Source organism: Capra hircus, chromosome 3, assembly GCF_001704415.2.
Source record: "Capra hircus breed San Clemente chromosome 3, ASM170441v1, whole genome shotgun sequence".
Taxonomy (NCBI): Eukaryota; Metazoa; Chordata; class Mammalia; order Artiodactyla; family Bovidae; genus Capra; species Capra hircus.
Genome location: NC_030810.1, coordinates 33,100,256 through 33,114,386, shown reverse-complemented (window position 1 = coordinate 33,114,386; position 14,131 = coordinate 33,100,256). Strand labels below are relative to the sequence as shown.

At 42.6% G+C, this 14,131-nt stretch overlaps 1 pseudogene; it reads right to left on the bottom strand.

The window, feature by feature from the left end:
* LOC106501964 lies at nt 8,297-9,301 on the bottom strand (annotated as a pseudogene).

Below are 14,131 nucleotides of genomic sequence, written 5' to 3'. Positions count from 1 at the left end.
AGAGCAGAATTTGGAGAGCTAGAACTGGCATGCATTAGCTGCTGCCCTTGATCAAATCTCTACACTCTGACTCTACTTGTTCATCCCTAAGTGGCAGTTCCTTTGTCTACAAATGTTAGATACACACCTGATTCTCTCTACTCAGAGTCTGAGCACATGGATGGGTAACTAATTCTATTTCTTCATCAGCATTTTTCAGTCTTCAATAACCATTTCTTACTATTGCTAATAGGAAGGGGATTACAGGCTTAATTGCAAGTATGGCACTTGGATGAAGATATCAGCATGTACACATGGATCACCTTTTTCCAGCACAAATGAATTCGGAGGAGACAGGGGAGGTTTCTGGGCACAAAAGGGAAAATGAAAGTTTGCGGAGAGGAAAGCAATGCTTCTCGCATGTGTCCACTGGAGGACATGCCTTCCCTATGCTATCACAGTAATCCTGTGCATAAGGACAAACCGAGACATGTCTGAGATCAGCGGGTGCCCTGGACAGGCCAGCAGTAAGGCATCCCTTCACATCGATGGATTTAAAGGAGAGGCTGGTGCTACAAGGTGGAGGAACAAAGAAGGAGAACCAGTGATGGGTGTGGCCAGTTGCTCCTCATTTTTCTGAACAAGTTAATAGTTTCCCTCTGGCCCTGAACTTGCAAACCCTCCCTACTGGCTTCCTCACTCATGTGCCCACATCCAGGAACAGCCCTGAAGTTACCTAGATTCACCCTCTTTAGAAGTGTTCATCCAGAAAGACTCTAGTGGTCCCTTTATGGATCTTTGCAGCCCCATTCCTTCCCAAGAAGATCCCAATCGACCTTCCTGCCTTGTACTGTGTTCCACATTATAAGCATTCTTGTTAAAGTTCTCTTGCTTTTTACTGTGATCCCTCTTTCTAGTGTGGCCCCTGCTTTCAGAGTTGTTACTGATGAATGAGAAGGCCAAGAGCTATTTTATTCTATGACCTACCTTTGAACTTTCTCAGTTGTTTCTTACATTTGACTCTTTGAAGGTTGGGGCCATGATTATATCTAGGCTTGTGCAAGAACCCTGCTTAAGTTTAAGGTGTGAGCACCTTTTTCAAAAAGTATACCTGTTCCCTTGAAGTAGTCAGGTCCAGATTTTGAGCTAGAGAACTTCACTTTGGACTGGTCTTGGATAGTTACTGCTGACAATTGATATTGACAACACTTTTCCCAAAGGCACTTCCTCAGTCCCCTTGGCTTGCATCCTGGGATATGGGAATATGATTCTAAGGCACTAGGTACCACTTCATGGAACTAACAGAAAGGCAGGGATTCAGGCTAAGGAGCTCAGATACTCAAACCAAGACCAAGGTTCTAGCATAGTCAGCATCCTCACGTTATGTGCCACTAAGATCCTGGACTCACAAATTTCCACTGAGTAGGAACAGTTTAAGTTTCTCAAGACTTGAGTGGGCTTGTACTGCAGGTGGGGTACAAGGCGCCCCCTTGGAAGTGAAGATGCCTGTGGAGTGTGAACCAGATTCTCTTCTCACTCAGAACCCTGTTCTGAACTCACTTTTCCATAAAACTTCCCCAGATGAGCTGCAGCCAGCCAAGCAGTCCAATCTCCCTAACAACATCTTGATGATATAAATCAAGGTTAGCCACCTTTCTGAAGTTTCCTGCTAAGTCTTCCTTTGTTCATTCTAATTCAGGGTCTGAAAACCTTTTAAGAGTGGCATGCTAAAGACTTCACTTATTCACTTTAATTGAGGGTTTCATGTGCCAAAAAATGTTCCAACATGTGTAAAGTTTCATTGTAGTGTGAAACAAAAATCACTATATAACCACACCATTAGAATCACAGAATCAAAATGCTGGATAGTTGAGTCCAAAGACCTCAATTTAAAGATAGGGAAACTGAGGCCTCAATAGGATAAGGGTTTTACCTGAGGTCTCATAGGCAAGTTAGGGGTAGACTCAAGATCTTCAATTTGAAGCCCACTTAATCTTCCATTTTCTTTTAATTATATCACTGTTTTTTTCTCAAACAATAGAACATCTGCTGTCAATATGAAATAAATTAAAACCTGAAACAAATTGAGGAGGACTTTTTTTTTTTGGTAATTCTTAACAAGGATTTCTCCACTACTGAGAGACTTCTAGCCTCATGTGATTTAACTAATCTCAGGAGAAGGCTTTGATTTGGTGGAAAGAACATAGATTTCCTTGGAAGTCTGATAGACTGAATTTGAGATGGGAAAGCATCTGCCTACAATGCGGGAGACCTGGGTTCAATCCTTGGGTTGGGAAGATCTCCTGGAGAAGGAAGTGGCAACCCACTCCAGTACTCTTGCCTGGAAAATCCCATGGACAAAGGAGCATGGTAGACTACAGTCCACGGGGTCGCAAAGAGCTGGACGCAACTGAGTGACTTCACTTTCACTTTATTCACTTTCAACCACTCTGTTTTGTAATCTTCAGTATATTACTTCTTTGAGACTCAGTTCATTCAAAGGTAAACAGGGAAAAATAATAACCTTGTAGAGCTGTTAGAGGGTGTGCGTGTCAGGGTTTTGTAGGAAACAGAACTCACAATTGGGTAGTTCCATAGATGGAATTTAATATAAGTTGGTCATGGGTTGGTAGAAGGAGCAACATAGCAACCTGGGGAAGGTCAGGTAATTCCAGGATTTGGAAGGGTAGGAAGCCACTGGACTAAAGGCAGTGTGTAGAGCCCTGGTTTCAGAGCCCAGTGCTAGCCAGGACCTGGCAGGCTGCCATTCCTGGGCAGGCAGTCAGGAGCAGGAGGTACTGAGGAGGCTGCCTGGCGGGAACTCAGATCATGGTTTAAAAGGCTTACCTGGGGGCTACAGCCAAGCCTCTGCCTAAAGCAAAGAGGGTCAGGTGAGACATGCTCTAGGCTTCTCTTTTCCTCCCTTCCTCCTGTCTCCCCCCATTGCCTCCAACTAGCTAAACCTTACCTTTTGGCAATGAGCCTTGGACTTGCAGTTGGTGGGGGTTAGCCTCCCTGTGGCAGAGAGTGGATTGGAGAAGGGTGAGAACTGTTGCTGAGAGCAAACAGGAGTTAAATGATTTCCTTCATATTAAGCATCTAGCATTGTACACAAAGGGTTTTTTGCAAATAACATCTTATATAGTATCTCAGTACAGGAAATAGATACAAATGGAGCTTCTCTGAATATATAACAACTTCTCCAGAAGGTTATGGGTGGCATGGGGTGGTAGAAAAGCAGAGACAGCCCTTTGAAATACAGTGATTCTTTCCAGTCATCAAGCATATGTGGACATCCTGTCTACCATATCCTGTCAAGCAACCACCAGTTTGATGAGCTCTAATGATAAGAAGCTCATTGGATTGGCTTACAAATAACATTCCTATCCTAGAACCTCTTACTAATGAGCTATGTGACAATGGGCAAGTCACTTAACCTCACAAGACCTCAGTAGTCTGGTGTAAAAATAGTTAGCCTCATCCCCCTTGTGACACAATTACTGTACTCCAGGACACTGGGTTGAACCTCAGAGGACTGTCCTTACCAGCTGGTTCAGAATTTTTTTGGTCTGAGTGTGGTAACTGTCAACTGCCCACCAAGGTCAAGATGGCTGAGACTAGCTTCCTATGTGCACCCTATTCATAGCAATCATCCCCATCCCCTGTGTTTTAGAAAATGCATCTCTCTTACATATTTGGGCTTCCCTGATAGCTCACTTGGTAAAGAATCCACCTGCAATGCAGGAGACCTCGGTTCAATTCCTGGATCAGGAAGATCTGCTGAAGAAGAGATAGGCTACCCATTTCAGTATTTTTGGGCTTCCCTTGTGGCTCAGCTGGCAAAGAATCCACCTGCAATGCAGGAGACTTGGGTTCGATCCCTGGGTTTGGAAGATCCCCTGGAGAAAGGAAAGGCTACCCACTCCAGCATTCTGGCCTGGAGAATTCCATGGACTGTCCATGGGGTCGCAAAAAAACAGACACGACTGAGTGAATTTCACTTTCACATTTGTCACATATTTAATCTTCAGACAATTCCACGAATCATTTGTTGAAATAGATGATTTTGAAGCACAGAGAGGTTAGGTAAGTTGCCCAAAGTCAAACAGTTAATAGGCGGCAGACTCAGGTGTGAATTGAAGTCCAGCTCCAAGTTTAGTCCTTTTACTTATGGATGGCTCTCTGCTCCGCCAGTGTGCCTGCTGAACTGTTGAATTTCAAATGTTTCCACACATGATATTCATTGTTTCCTTTTAACAGGCAGTTGTTCTTGTTTTCCCTTATGTTTACGTGAGGGTGCTTGAGGGCTAGTGAGGTTAAATGGCATGTCCACAGTCGGGATTCCCTGGTGCCTCAGAGGGTAAAGAGTCTGCCTGCAATGCAGGAGACCTGAGTTCCATCCCTGGGTCAGGAAGATTCCCTGGAGAAGAAAATGGCACCCTACTCCAGTATTCTTACCTGGGAAATCCCACGGATGGAGGAGCCTGGCAGGCTACAGTCCCATAGGGTCACAAAGAGCCGGACACGACTGAGCAACTTCACCTTCACTGTCACACAATTCATTAGTAAGAGATTCTAGGACAGGAATGTTATTATTTTTAACCCAATAAGCTTCTCATCACTAGGGATAATCAAGCTAGTGGTTGCATGCCAGGATATGGTAGAACAGGTGCCTACCTATGCTTGATGATTGGAAGAATCACTGTATTTCAAAAGGCTGTCTCTGGAACCCAAGTTTTTTTCTTTCTTTCTTTTTTTCACAATTTTACATTTCATACGCTATAATTGTTATGTATATATGTATGTATTTGGCTGTACTGGGTTTCAGTTGCAGCATGCCGGATCTTCCATCTTTGTTGTGGCATATAGGACCTTCAGTTGCATCATGTGAATTCTTAGTTGGGCGTATGGGGTCTAGTTTCCTGACCAGGGATCGAACCTGTGAATCCTGCCTTGGGAACACAGCGTCAGCCACTGGACCACCAGAGAAGTCCCCGGAACCCCAAGTTTCTGAAGAACATCATTCAGAGAAGCTTCATTTTTGTCTATTTCCTGTATGGAGATACTATGTAAGAAGTTATTTGCAAAAATGGTTTCAGGGCTTTAAAACAAGAGCAAATTGACTGAATGGCCTTAAAAATCTTTTTTTTTTTTAAAGCTCTGATTACACAATACCATGAAATAACAAGCACCAGCATACATTGTTATTAAAACTGCCATATGGGGGTCCTGTGTGGAGGATAGGATCCTCTCATAAAAGCTGAATAAACAGCTATTTTGAGTTCAATGGGTGATGGCACAGGGGCCTTCATTTCCGCTCTGGCCAAGGAAAATTGTGATCAGGTTGCAGGCTGCCTGCCCATTCATCTGCAGCAGGAAATGGATTTAGCGTCTGCATGGGCCGGACTCCTGTATTTATCATCGAGTTAGGCCTAATCAAAATGTTTTCCGTTTCACCTGGCAAGTGCAGAGGGCTTAAAGGAGGGTCTGAGTGATGGTGTTGGGGCCCCATCACTTCCTCATCACTGAGCTGCAGTTGTTAAAAGTCTCATTCTTCCTCGGTGTCTCACTCAGAGCTGAGACAGCCAATCTCTCCCAGTGCCCCTCCCCAGCTCCCTAGCAGCTGCTCTTGGCAGCAGCAAAAATCTATGGAATTGACCCAGGAAGGGGAGGGAGGAGGGCAGATCGTGACCCAAGGAAGGCTCAAGCCAGGGGTAAAGCTCAGAACTGATAAATGAAATGAACCTCCAAGGGGGAGCCTCCTTGGATAATGAGGGGCTGCAACCTCCTGGGATTGGGGAGGGCAGAGGTCGTCTTAAGCGTGGGGGAGCTTAGGAGGGAGATTGGAGTAACTCTGCTCCCTGGTGGAAAACAGAGGTGGGGGGAAGGGGCTGCTGATTAGAAAGAAAATGTGACAGCCATGCAAAACTTCCAGTTGGATTTATGCATTCTTCCTGGGATGCTGGGAGCAGGGTTCTTGACAGCCCCTATTAGAGGAGGAGAAATGGAGGAAAGTGAACATTGTTCTGTTAGGGGAACCCCCAAGACTAGGGATAGGAATGGCCCCTGCTGAATTCATTACTGAGGGAGTACTGTTTTCATGAGAAAAACAATGCAGAAATTCTCCCGCTTTGATGCAGCAAATTCTGATTGGACTGTACCAGAGTGAAATATCCCCATGTGGCTTTCAGTATCCAAAACAGACATAATTCTTTTGCTTTGCTGGTGTTATATGTGGCATGGGAATGGTGAGAAAGCAGGAGCCTGCAGCTGAATTTGGTTTGGCTGGGAAATGGGTTGTTTCAAGTAGCGATTAACAGTACTCAGAGAGTCCCTTGGACAGCAAGGAGATCAAACCAGTCAATCCTAAAGGAAATCAACCCTGAATATACATTGGAAGGACTGATGCTGAAGCGGCAGCTCCAATACTTTGGCCACCTGATGTGAAAAGCCAATTCACTGGAAAAGAGCCTGATGTTGGGAAAGATTGAGGGCAGGAGGAGAAGGGGGTGACAGAAGATGAAATGGTTGGATGGCATCATCCACACAAGGGACATGAGTTTGAGCAAACTCTGGGAGATAGTGATGAACAGGGAAGCCTGGCACACCTCTGTCCATGGGGTCACAAAGAGTTGGACATGACTTAGCAACTGAACAGCAACAACAAAGATAGGCCAAGCCCTATGGTCCTTGTTTTAGGGTGATGGAGAAAGAGCCACAGATGTCTTTTGAGCAGGGTAGTAAGGAGATGAGAGCGATGCCACTGAGGATAATCCTGACAGCCCAGTGGAGGGGGGATTGAAGGGACTGAATGGGACTTTTTACCTTTTCATTCATTGATGAGCAAATGTATCTATTGGATGCCAGACAGGGAGTCCCTTAGAAGCCAGTCACAGCAGTAGTGTAAGGGAAAGGTTAAGAGCTCCAGCCTGCCTGGGGAAGGATGGTGAGGGGGTGGTTGAGAATGAGGGTATTTTGAGTGTTTGATGACAGCCTAGGTTGTGCCCAGCACACATCACCTCATTTTGCCCATGCAACCATCCAGCAAGATAGGTATTAACGTTCCCTGTTACAGATGAGAAAACAGGCTCAGTGATGCTAATTAACCTCTCAGCATGACTGCAACCAACACACACATTTCATCTGCCAAGAAAAGAGAAAAGTCTCCCTTTTCCATCCACTCACCTCGGGTTGGCATCATTTTTCATCTGGAGACAAGAGATTTTTACATTCAGAAGGGCCTTTTTGATTACCTTGTTCTCCTTTTCCCATTTTATGGAAGAGCAGACTGAGGCAGGGAGTAGAGGCAGAGACAGCTCAGGTCTGAGTCCTCTCGCCCTCCTTTGTCCGTGTGAACCCTTCTCTCATCTGAGGCTCACACTGTGCTCGCAACAGGCAGGAAATTCACTTCCACTGATTATGTTCCTGGAGCAGGGCTGATGTCCGATGATGTGCAGAGATGACGTGATTGTCTAGAATCCATCCTGTTCTTCTCCACCCACTGGGACACCAGTGTCGCCTTTCATTATTTTTATCTCTTATGCTTGATGATTTTCATGTTTATCCCCACAGATACTTCCTTTATATCACCTACTGTGTGCTCAGGAGCCCCCTTCTTTAATGTCAATCAATTTAACCCTTAGAATAACTTTATGAACTGAGCAGCATTATTATTTTTTGCCTATATTCATTTTATTCTATAATTCTTTTTTATTGAGGTATAGTTGATTTTACAATGTTGTGTTAGTTTCAGGTGTACAACAAAATGATTCAGTTACATATATACATGTATATTCTTCTCAGATTCATTTCCACTATAGGTTATTACAAGATATTGAGTATAATTCCTTGTGCTATACAGTAAGTCCTTGTGGGTTATCTATTTTATAAATAGTTGTGTACCTGGTAATCCCAATCTCCTACTTTAACCCTCCCCCCTTTCCCCTTTGGGAACCATAACTTTGTTTTCTATGTCTGAGCCTGTTTCTGTTTTGTAAATGAATTCATTTGCATCATCTTTCTATACTCCCCATATAAGTGACACCATATGATATTTGTCTTTGTCTTTGACTTACTTCACTGCCTGTGATCATCTCTAGGTCCATCCATGTTGCTGCAAATGGCATTATTTCATTCTTTGTATGGCTGAGCAATATTCTATTATATACACACACCACATCATCTTTATCCATTCATCTGTTGACAGACACTCAGGTTCCAGGTCTTGGCTATTATATTACGTTGGTGTAAATCTAATTGCAGTTTCAGACCATGAATTTTAAATCATTATAACTAGGCTCAAACACATCTTTATTCATCAAAAATAGGAACCATTACAGTCAGCACATTTTTGCCAATGAGAAATAAGTTTGTTTATTCCTGTAGCATAAAAATCTGTGCTTTGGGATTTGACAAACTCTTTGAAAGCATTTTCTGCCTCATGCTGGTGGTGGGAGTGTCTCCCCTGCAAAAAGTTTTTGAGATGGTTGAAGAAGTGTTAGTTGGTTGTCAAGAGGTCAGGTGAATACGGCGGATGAGGCAAAACTTCATAGCCCCGTTCAACTTTTGAAGTTTTGGTTGTGTGATGTGTGGTCAGACGTTGTCATGGAGGAGAATTGCGCTCTTTCTGTTGACCATTGCCGGCTGTAGGTTTTACAGTTTGCAGTGCATCTCATCGATTCTTGAGCAGACTTTTCAGATGTAATGGTCTCACCAGGATTCAGAAAGCTGTAGTGGATCAGACTGGCAGCAGACCCCCAAACAGTGGCCACGACCTGTTTTGGTGCAAGTTTGACTTTGGGAAGTGCTTTGGAGCTTATTTGTCCAACCATTGAGCTAGTCATCACCGGCTGTCATGTAAATCCACTTTTCATTGCACGTCACAAAACAATCGAGAAGTGGTTCGTTGTTGCATAAAATAAGAGAAGATGACACTTCAACATGATTTTTTTGATTGGTGGTCAGCTCAAGATGCACCCACTTATTGAGTCTTTTCACCTTTCCAATTTGCTTCAAATGCCAAACAGCTGTTGAGTGGTTGACATTAAGTTCTTCAGCAACTTCTGTAGTTGCAAGAGGATCAGCTTCAATTTGGTTGGCTCTCAATTTGACATTGTCAGCTTCCGATGACCAGCCACTATACTCCTCATCTTCAAGGCTCTCATCTCCTTTGCAAAGCATCTTGAACCGCCACTACACTGGTCATTCATAGCAGTTTGGGGCCAAATGCTTTGTTGATGTTGCAAGTTGTCTCCGCTGCTTTAGAACCCATTTTGAACTTGAATAACAAAATCACTTGAATTTGCTTTTTGTCTAACATCATTTCCCTAGTCTAAAATAAATATAAAAGAAAAAGCAAGTAATAAGCCATTAGCAAAAAAACATTAAGTGAGAAATGTGCATTAAAATGATGTATAACATAGCCACATTTAAAAATGCATTCCAACATCAAACGCCAAAGTTCAACAATGCAAAACTGCAATTACTTTTGTACCAACCCAATAAATAGTATGAGCAACATTGTTTTGACAGTTGAGAAAACAGGCTCAAAGAGGTTAAATAATTTGCCTGTGGTCATGCCACTAGGAAGTGGCACAGCAAGATTCAGACTCAGGACAATTCCAAAGCCTCCTTCATGAAGAGGGGCACCGCTCCTGTATATGGGCTTCCTTGTTGGCTGAGACAGTAAAGAATCTGTCTGCAATGCAGGAGACACAGTTTCGATCCCTGGGTCAGGAAGACTCCCTGGAGAAGAGGATGGCTACCTACTCCAGTATTCTTGCCTGGAGAATTCCATGGACAGAGGAGCCTGGCGGCTACAGTCCATGGGGTCGCAAAGAGTCAGACACGACTGAGTGACTGACACACACACACATACATACTCCTGTCTTTATGCCATCTTATAAATAGACATTGCGGAGTGCCTGCTTGTCACATGTCAGTGACAAGCACTGGCGACTCACACCAAAGGCCCGAGATTCATCCTGTGCTCTCCCTGAGACCCTGAAAGGAAGGAGAGAGGCTAAACAGTAATGTTTCTATTCTCTCTTAAGAATAGATATAGCACTTGTGTCCACAGCACTTGAGAGTTCACAAAGCAGTTCATAACCATGATCTTAGCATACCTACACAACAACCCTAGGAAGCATACAACTTCTGTCCCTCTCTTCCCATATAGAAGACAATATGGGAATTAGAGTGAACAGACTCATAGTACCTTCAACTAAGTGTAATTTTGTATGCTAATGAACTTGGCTTTGTTTGTTTTATATGATGCCTGGAACTTGCTTTGTTCCAGTGATGTTTGTACTTGATGGGCTATCAAGTTATAATGCTTTTGGCCTTGTTTTGCTCCTGTTTTGCTATTTGAACTTAAACTTAGGCCAAGTACCAGTGTTGATGATTGCAAAGGATTGCTTATTTTTTCTTTCTTTTTAAATATAACCTTCACTCTTTATTTATTTTTGGCTGGTGTACCAGCCAAAAGATCCAAGATTTCCCCATGTGGAATCTCAGTTCCCTGACTAGGGATTGAACCTGTGACCCCTCAGCGTGTTAACCACTGGACAGCCAGGAAGTCATGAGGGACTGCTTATTTTTTCAACATGCAACCTTAGGGAACAAAAAGAAAGATTTCCACTTTAAGTTATGTTGTCAAAGTCAGTAGGTGCAGTGTTTTTAGGGCTGTTAGTCCTGTAAGTTCAAATTTACGATTAGGTGACAAGCTGACATTCAGGTTGTCCTTTATCTGATCAAAAATGGAAAAAGGCTTTTTAAACAAACAAACAAAAAAGACAGACTCATATATGTTGGGTGAGGTGTGTAAGGCCACACAGTTGGTAGTGTCATCTAACTTCTCTCCCACTGCTCTTCATACAGAACAACATGGATTCTTTCTCCTCCCAACTTTTTGTCAGCAAAACCTAACCCTTCCTTTTAACTGTGTTGACAGTCTTTAGTCTCCCTTGTAGCTATAAGCTGACATTGTGAGTTTCTCACTATAATCCGGAGAAGGCAATGGCACCCCACTCCAGTACTCTTGCCCGGAAAATCCATGGACAGAGGAGCCTGGTGGGCTGCAGTCCATGGGGTCGCTAAGAGTCAGGCATGACTAAGCGACTTCACTTTCACTTTTCACTTTTATACATTGGAGAAGGAAATGGCAACCCACTCCAGGGTTCTTGCCTGGAGAATCCCAGGGACGGCGGAGCCTGGTAGGCTGCTGTCTATGGGGTCGCACAGAGGCGGACCCGACCGAAACAACCTAGCAGCAGCAGCAGCAGCACTATAATCAGGCTGTCCATATTCATACTTTTCACACCTGTGATTCCTTATGTGATCTTCTTTTCTCCTTTGGCTTTTGTGTGACTTGAGTGACCCCTGGAAACCATTCTGTTCTATTTCAGAGTGTAAGTCTAAGGAACTAAAAGAGGCCCTATAACACACAAAGATCTCCCTTATTCTCTTTTCATTTATTCATCCATCCATCATCCATTTTATCTGCTCTCCCTCTCCCTTTCTTCCCTCCTACCCTCCCTCCTTCCCTTCCTCCTTTTCATTTCAGTTTTCCTGACTTCCTCTCTTCCAACTATCCATACATTCATCCAATAAACAAATATATACTGAGAATTTGCTACATATTGGATACTGTTCTAAGGACTAGGAAAGTAGCAGAGATAAAAACATACAACTTTCTTGTTCTTATAGTAGAGCATACAAAATATAAGTAAGAAAGCATCTCAAAATTTCAGATAAAGATAATTGCAGTGAAGAAAATAAAATGATGAGGTAGAGCATGACTGCAGGATGATGCTTTAGTTTGAATGTTTAGGGAAGGCCTTTTTGGATTCAGAGATATTTGAACAGCAACCAGCCCTTTCAAGATCTAGGGGGATGATCTTCTAGGCAAAGGAAATAGGAATTATATAGGCGATCTTCTACCCACTCTCACTACAAACTCAGTGAATTAAGATTCACTTGTTATTCAGAGTGGCAGAAAAAGTGCAAGGATTCTTGCTGACCCAGATCCATTGTATGGAGAAAATGATGAAAGACAGAATTATTCAGGGGTCCTTCTCATGACCACTGGGGATGCAGGTAGCAAGCATAACATGGTGTGATCTAAGGGAATGAGCTTTGGGAAGAAATCAGGATGCCTAGGTTCTGTTCAGCTCCAAAGTAACCTGTTGTGGTAGCATACAAAACTCTCTTTTCCAATGCAACCCTTTATTTTCTTACAAAAAAAAGTAGTTATAATATTTTCACATAGAAACCAATGTGGAAAATAAGCAACCTAATAATGCTAAAATTTATTGAATGCTCTTATCATGCCAGGAATTATTCTAAGTGCTTTATGTGCAGCAACTTAAAACCTCTCAACAGCTCTGTAAGGGCTGTTACTATCTAAATATTAAAGATGAGACTTTCAAAGCACAGGGTGATTAGGTAACTTGACCTAGTCCCAGAGACAGTAAGTGGTGGAGTTGCATTCAGACCTAAGTCATCTGATTTGAGTGCCCCAGCTCTTAAGCCTTGTATAGTAATCCTTATCTCAAAGGGCAATAGAGCAGGTGACCTGGTTGAAGTCAGGAACCTTAACCCTCCCAACTCCTTCTTGTCTTCTTCCCAAAGATGTTCCCCTGGGCCTTGGGCTCTGTGAGGAAACGTTTTGAAAGTCTGAGGACAAGGAAATAGTAAAGGATTTTCCAGCCCTAGAAACTGGTTCCAGGAATAAGTAGGCCTCAGCTGGCATCATGAAATGGGACTCTAGAACCATTTCTCATCGGAGATCACAAGTGTCCTGGGAAAAGTGTATGATTAGGGATGGAACTAGGGCTTCCCTGCTGGCTCAGACAGTAAACAATCTGTCTGCAATGCAGGACATCCAGGTTGATTCTTGGGTTGGGAAGATCCTCTGAAGAAAGGAATGGTTACCCACTCTAATATTCTGGCCTGGAGATTTCCATGGAACAGAGAAGCCTGGCAGGCTATAGTCCATGGGGTCACAAAGAGTCAGACAGACTGAACAACTAACACACACACAGGGTTGGCACACATGTAGTGGCAAAAATTTCACCCGGTGAAATCCATGTGGCTTAGGATCATTTAAGGTTTTCCAGGAGAGAATGATGTCTGACTGTGACCCTTTTGGAGGCAGACCTGGGAGGAAAAGGGAGTGCATTGTGATCAGGACACACTGAACTCTCCCCAGACCACCTCTGCTAATGTTTTCTCCTCTTTCATTTAGCCTAGATGCAGTTTCCTCCCTCCAGTTTTCCAGACTGATATTATGACATTGATTTATATGGACCGAGGGATTCTCCTTTGTATCCTGGGTTAAAAAAGGACAAGTGTTCTTAGCTCCACTGAAGTGAGGTTAGCAGGGAGTATGGTGTGATTAAGCTCATGGATTATGAAGTCAGGCTGAAGGAATTTAAATCCCAGTTCTCTCTCTCATAGCTTCTGGTCTTGAGTGACTTTTAACTTTTCCAGTCCTTAGTTACCTCATCACAATGAGGACAACATATTAACATGCTTAACTCATATATATATATATATATATATATATATATATATATATATATATATATATATAATTGTTAGAATTGTTAAAAAAGTAAATGTGATGATAAGTGTAAAGCACTTAGCATACTGACTGACATTTGGTAACTGCTCAGTAAACAGTCATTTTTTAAAATGATGCACATATTAGAGAGGGAAAATGGTGTTTTTACTTAATACATATTCTTTACCAAAATTTAACAGAAATTTGATATTAGATGGGATTGGTTGTTCCAGTTTACATTTAGTTCATTTATTTAAAAAATTTGCTGAATATTAAGAATTACCAGGAATTTGATCAATGTGAAACAACAAACAAAAAACATCATTTTACCCCACCCATCCCTTGTTCTTTATTTGACCTCACTCTTTAGCCATTTTTTTCTCCATCTTTGCATGCTTTACCTATGTAGTAGGGTAGAAAGTATAACAGTCTCAGATTTGGGAAATCTGATTATAGATATAAACTTAGTATTTGAAGATTGTGTGACACTGAATAAATAATAAAATCTCTTTGGAAATTCACCAGTCTGTAGCATTTTGGATTGATACCAAAAATCACCTACAAATCAAAGATTTTATAATCCCATGC